The sequence below is a fragment of the Glandiceps talaboti genome, chromosome 17 (assembly GCF_964340395.1).
Source record: "Glandiceps talaboti chromosome 17, keGlaTala1.1, whole genome shotgun sequence".
Lineage (NCBI taxonomy): Eukaryota > Metazoa > Hemichordata > Enteropneusta > Spengelidae > Glandiceps > Glandiceps talaboti.
In genome coordinates this window covers 3,119,516-3,126,004 of record NC_135565.1, presented here as the reverse complement: position 1 = coordinate 3,126,004, position 6,489 = coordinate 3,119,516, and positions in this window count along the sequence as shown.

Below are 6,489 nucleotides of genomic sequence, written 5' to 3'. Positions count from 1 at the left end.
CTAAACGTAACAAATGAGACAGCTGTAATGAGAAATTTTGAACAATTACACGTTACAGCACATATGATCTCCTTTTACTGTTTGTGAACAACTCGTTGTAGGCTCTAAATGACGTCGATGCAAGGTTTATAGAAAGCAGCTAGTAGATGAGTAGATGTGTCGCTTATATTCAGTGAATATTACAGTCTAGAGTTCATGCCAAGCATGACGGTCATTGCACTGATGTATGTTTTATGCATAGGCTACAAACAATATCATATCAAAACATTTCATAGATCAACACAACATGATGAGGAATACAGGGAATTGCGTATACTGGTAATTGTTTTGTCAATTTCAAAGGGTACATTCACCAATCTGTACATACATACATACATACATACATACATACACACACGCATACACATACATACATACATACATACACGCATACATACATACATACATACATACATACATACATACACACACACATACATACATACATACATACATACATACATACATACACACATACACACATACACACACATACATACATACATACATACATACATACATACATACATGCATGCATGCATGCATGCATGCATGCATGCATACATACATACATGCAGGCAGGCAGGCAGGCAGGCAGACAGACAGACAGACAGACAGACAGACAGACAGACAGACAGACATTTTACATAGATGAGGAGAAAAGATGCATTTTCACTAATAGCTTGCCAGTCGTACACAACTATGGTACGTTTTAAAAAACATTTAAAAAAATTTCCGTTTTCATTATCACAAAATATTATACGAATACTTTGATCTGTGAAATGTACACCAATGTTCATGGTCACCAATCCTATTATGGTGTAACAAAAAGATTTTCTTCAAGATTGTTATCTTCGAAATATCTTATCTTTTAAGATACAAAACGATGCGCCGTAAAGTGCATGTTGTTGAGAGCGCTTCGAGGTACCGTTACGTTATTTATGGACAGGGGTGTGAAGTGCCATGCAAGGAGAACAGGTAACTGTGTAAAACTAATAACAGCGATATATGTAAAAATCTGATGTAGTGAATACAGCTAAATTTCTTTATTTACCGTCATGGTGACCTCCCCGTCATTTGTTTATTGTAGTTTATTTTTCGAATTTGTTGTTCCGGGAGTGATCTCGTTCAAATCTCGCGTTCAGTAGCTAATCAGGACGAAACATACTTGCAGACGGAGTAAGTCAGCACTCGATATATATGTACTTATTTCAGCATGTCAGTGTGCATATCTGGTAACGTACGTATTCACGACATCAGATTTTAATTACTACGAAGGGGTACCATTTTTCTTAGCTTGGTGTTAGTCTTCTGAATTCAAATATCAATTGTGATCAGGCAGGTTATATTGTTATCACTTGAAATGTTGAAATAACACCAGATAGCACTCTTTTATTCCTTGAATTTCAGAAATGTCTAGGGGTGAGAGGGAGGGGAATTCCACTCCCGTACCCACCCCTACGCTGCTCTCTTGTATTTATATTCCAAAGTTTAACTAGTATTGTTGCCACTTTGACATCTTTATAGCATCACAAAGCATTCATTTAGTTCTTGAATTTCAAGACATTTCTAGGGATACCCACAGCAAACGTACTCCCTTGTATTTTGATTCAACGTTTACCTGGTATTCTTACTACATTGACATGTTAAAATAGTACCACAAAGCATTCTTTTAGTCCTTGGAATTCAAAAATCTCCAGGCCTCCTCACATACCCCCCCCCCCCCACTTGGCTCTCTCAAACTTCTGTTCAACTTTTACTGCCTACTTTCCAATTTTACTAGCTACTTTGGGAATAAGCTGCTGTCATTGTTACATCATACTTTTGAAATAAGCTAAATTCATCATGTATATCTCCTGTTATGAGAAAATTCATTTTCAAAAGTAAAAAGTGACACGACGCGACACGACGCGACGAAAAGTCAAATTTAAATCATATATTTAAAACAAATGTGCTGTACTCCTCGTTGACAAAACAAGTTGCTATCTAGTTGCCCTCAAAACATTTGCTGTCATAGTGGTTGAAAATAAATTGCTGTTGGGTCCAAATCATCGTGCCTCCCCCGACATCAAATGGTTTACCCCTAGTAGATGGATTTCTAGATATCTGTCGATGCGTTCCTACTTAAATACGTGACGTTGATAATGAATACACCGGTAATTGCATTCAAAAGATATCTAAAGGAGAGTCTCATGTTACCAATCATGGCTAATCAGGAGGGCTCATTCCGTTGTCTTTTTTCGTCACGTGACTATTGCTATCAGCCGGACTCATAATACCGAGTGTGCTCGGTTATTTCCCGTGGTTGCCATAGCAACAACTGATTTAAAATGAAGACGTCTGATGTTTGAAGAGTCAAATATTGAGGTATTATGAATGGAGACCTAGACAACAATGAGCTGTCTGAAGACGTTAATAGGCTGACAAGGGGACAGAGAAATGTTAGTGGACAGCAGACTTAAATTAAAGGATGTAGTGACAACATTATAATGTGGCAAAATAACAAATTAAGGCTTTATTTGTGGAGCGTAGGTTGCAATACACGAAAAAAAAATTGTCACGCTGGCAGCAAGAAATCTTAATGTAACTGTGCCGTGTTTATAACGTTAACGTTTTATCATCCATTCTCCGCCCTTGTCATACACTCCGTCTTAGATTTGTATCATTGAAGCAGATTTGCTGCACGCCAGACCGTGTGATAATAATAAATACTAGGTTAACTTGCAATTTAGAAAACCAATTATCATTTCATTTCACTTCAGTGACTTGGACTAAATCCATGCATATCATATGATTACGTCACTTTAAACACATCACAATAATCCGTTAAAAGCGTGATATTCTATATTACAGGTGGTCATACCAAACCATATATAGAATATGTTCGATTTCCAGAGCAGTATGATGAAAAATGCACCTATCGACACCGATTATGTCGATATTGTATTCAGGTGTTATCGTGTACGAATTTATCTGATACACGACCTCTGTGAATTTTTCAGAAATACGAATTGCTACTCAATACTATATATATACATGTGTGTGTGTGTGCGTGTGTTTGTGCGTGCAATGATTGTTGTTCCAATCATGTGCGACTAGTGAAAATAATTTGTGCCTAAGTATGATAGGTTGAGACAAATGTTGACATCCTTACCTTGATAACATAAAACACAGTGACTTACCATGTCAACCCTCACCTCAGTTTAAACTGGCGCCGTCAGCGTTTCAAGACGTCACGTGATCGGCAGATATACTGATCGTCAGCAAGGAAACGATAAATAATTGTTTGATTGTCACATGCAACGGCTACAAGTTACAGTCTTGAACGACTACAACACGTAATTACGTGTACGTAATTAATGTGATAGCTAAGTGTACGTAGTCAATGTGAGAGCAGCGTGTACGTAGTAATTAATGTGATAGCTAAGTGTATGTAGTAATTAATGTGATAGCTAAGTGTACGTAGTCATTGTGATAGCTAAGTGTACGTAGTAATTAATGTGATAGCTAAGTGTACGTAGTAATTAATGTGATAGCTAAGTATACGTAGTAATTAATGTGATAGCTAAGTGTACGTAGTCAATGTGATAGCTAAGTGTACGTAGTAATTGTGATAGCTAAGTGTACGTAGTAATTAATGTGATAGCTAAGTATACGTAGTCAATGTGATAGCTAAGTGTACGTAGTCATTAATGTGATAGCTAAGTGTACGTAGTAATTAATGTGATAGCTAAGTGTACGTAGTCATTGTGATAGCTAAGTGTATGTAGTAGTTAATGTGATAGCTAAGTGTACGTAGTAGTTAATGTGATAGCTAAGTGTACGTAGTAATTAATGTGATAGCTAAGTGTACGTAGTAATTAATGTGATAGCTAAGTGTACGTAGTAATCAATGTGATAGCTAAGTGTACGTAGTAATTAATGTGATATCTAAGTGTACGTAGTAATTAATGTGATAGCTAAGTGTACGTAGTCAATGTGAGAGCAGCGTGTACGTAGTAATTAATGTGATAGCTAAGTGTACGTAGTAATCAATGTGATAGCTAAGTGTACGTAGTAATCAATGTGATAGCTAAGTGTACGTAGTCGTTGTGATAGCTAAGTGTACGTAGTCATTGTGATAGCTAAGTGCACATAGTAATTAAGGTGATAGCTATGTGTACATAGTAATTAATGTGATAGCTAAGTGTATGTAGTCAATGTGATAGCTAAGTGTACGTAGTAATTAATGTGATAGCTAAGTGTACGTAGTCAATGTGATAGCTAAGTGTACGTAGTAATTAATGTGATATCTAAGTGTACGTAGTAATTAATGTGATAGCTAAGTGTACGTAGTAATTAATGTGATAGCTAAGTGTACGTAGTAATTAATGTGATAGCTAAGTGTACGTAGTAATTAATGTGATAGCTAAGTGTACGTAGTAATTAATGTGATAGCTAAGTGTACGTAGTAATTAATGTGATAGCTAAGTGTACGTAGTAATTAATGTGATAGCTAAGTGTACGTAGTAATTAATGTGATAGCTTAGTGTACGTAGTAATTAATGTGATAGCTAAGTGTACGTAGTCAATGTAATAGCTAAGTGTACGTAGTAATTAATGTGATAGCTAAGTGTACGTAGTCATTGTGATAGCTAAGTGTACGTAGTAATTAATGTGATAGCTAAGTGTACGTAGTTAATGTGATAGCTAAGTGTACGTAGTAATTAATGTGATAGCTAAGTGTACGTAGTAATTAATGTGATATCTAAGTGTACGTAGTCAATGTAATAGCTAAGTGTACGTAGTAATTAATGTGATAGCTAAGTGTACGTAGTCATTGTGATAGCTAAGTGTACGTAGTAATTAATGTGATAGCTAAGTGTACGTAGTAATTAATGTGATAGCTAAGTGTACGTAGTAATTAATGTGATAGCTAAGTGTATGTAGTCAATGTGATAGCTAAGTGTACGTAGTAGTTAATGTGATAGCTAAGTGTACGTAGTAGTTAATGTGATAGCTAAGTGTACGTAGTAGTTAATGTGATAGCTAAGTGTACGTAGTAATTAATGTGATAGCTAAGTGTACGTAGTAATTAATGTGATAGCTAAGTGTACGTAGTAATTAATGTGATAGCTAAGTGTACGTAGTAATTAATGTGATAGCTAAGTGTACGTAGTAATTAATGTGATAGCTAAGTGTACGTAGTAATTAATGTGATAGCTATGTGTACGTAGTAATTAATGTGATAGCTAAGTGTACGTAGTCATTGTGATAGCTAAGTGTACGTAGTCATTGTGATAGCTAAGTGTATGTAGTCAATGTGATAGCTAAGTGTACGTAGTAGTTAATGTGATAGCTATGTGTTCGTAGTAATTAATGTGATAGCTAAGTGTACGTAGTCATTAATGTGATAGCTAAGTGTACGTAGTCAATGTGATAGCTAAGTGTACGTAGTAATCAATGTGATAGCAAAGTGTACGTAGTCATTGTGATAGCTAAGTGTACGTAGTAATTAATGTGATAGCAAAGTGTACGTAGTAATTAATGTGATAGCTAAGTGTACGTAGTAATTAATGTGATAGCTAAGTGTACGTAGTAATTAATGTGATAGCTAAGTGTACGTAGTCAATGTGATAGCTAAGTGTACGTAGTAATTAATGTGATAGCTAAGTGTACGTAGTAATTAATGTGATAGCTAAGTGTATGTAGTAGTTAATGTGATAGCTAAGTGTACGTAGTAGTTAATGTGATAGCTAAGTGTACGTAGTAATTAATGTGATAGCTAAGTGTACGTAGTAATTAATGTGATAGCTAAGTGTACGTAGTAATCAATGTGATAGCTAAGTGTACGTAGTAATTAATGTGATAGCTAAGTGTACGTAGTAATTAATGTGATAGCTAAGTGTACGTAGTAATTAATGTGATAGCTAAGTGTACGTAGTCATTGTGATAGCTAAGTGTACGTAGTAATTAATGTGATAGCTAAGTATACGTAGTAATTAATGTGATAGCAAAGTGTACGTAGTAATTAATGTGATAGCTAAGTGTACGTAGTAGTTAATGTGATAGCTAAGTGTACGTAGTCATTGTGATAGCTAAGTATACGGAGTCATTGTGATAGCTAAGTGTACGTAGTAATTAATGTGATAGCTAAGTGTACGTAGTAATTAATGTGATATCTAAGTGTACGTAGTAATTAATGTGATATCTAAGTGTACGTAGTAATTAATGTGATATCTAAGTGTACATAGTAGTTAATGTGATAGCTAAGTGTACGTAGTAATTAATGTGATAGCTAAGTATACGTAGTAATTAATGTGATAGCTAAGTGTACGTAGTAGTTAATGTGATAGCTAAGTGTACGTAGTAGTTAATGTGATAGCTAAGTGTACGTAGTAATTAATGTGATAGCTAAGTGTACGTAGTAATTAATGTGATAGCTAAGTGTACGTAGTAATTAATGTGACA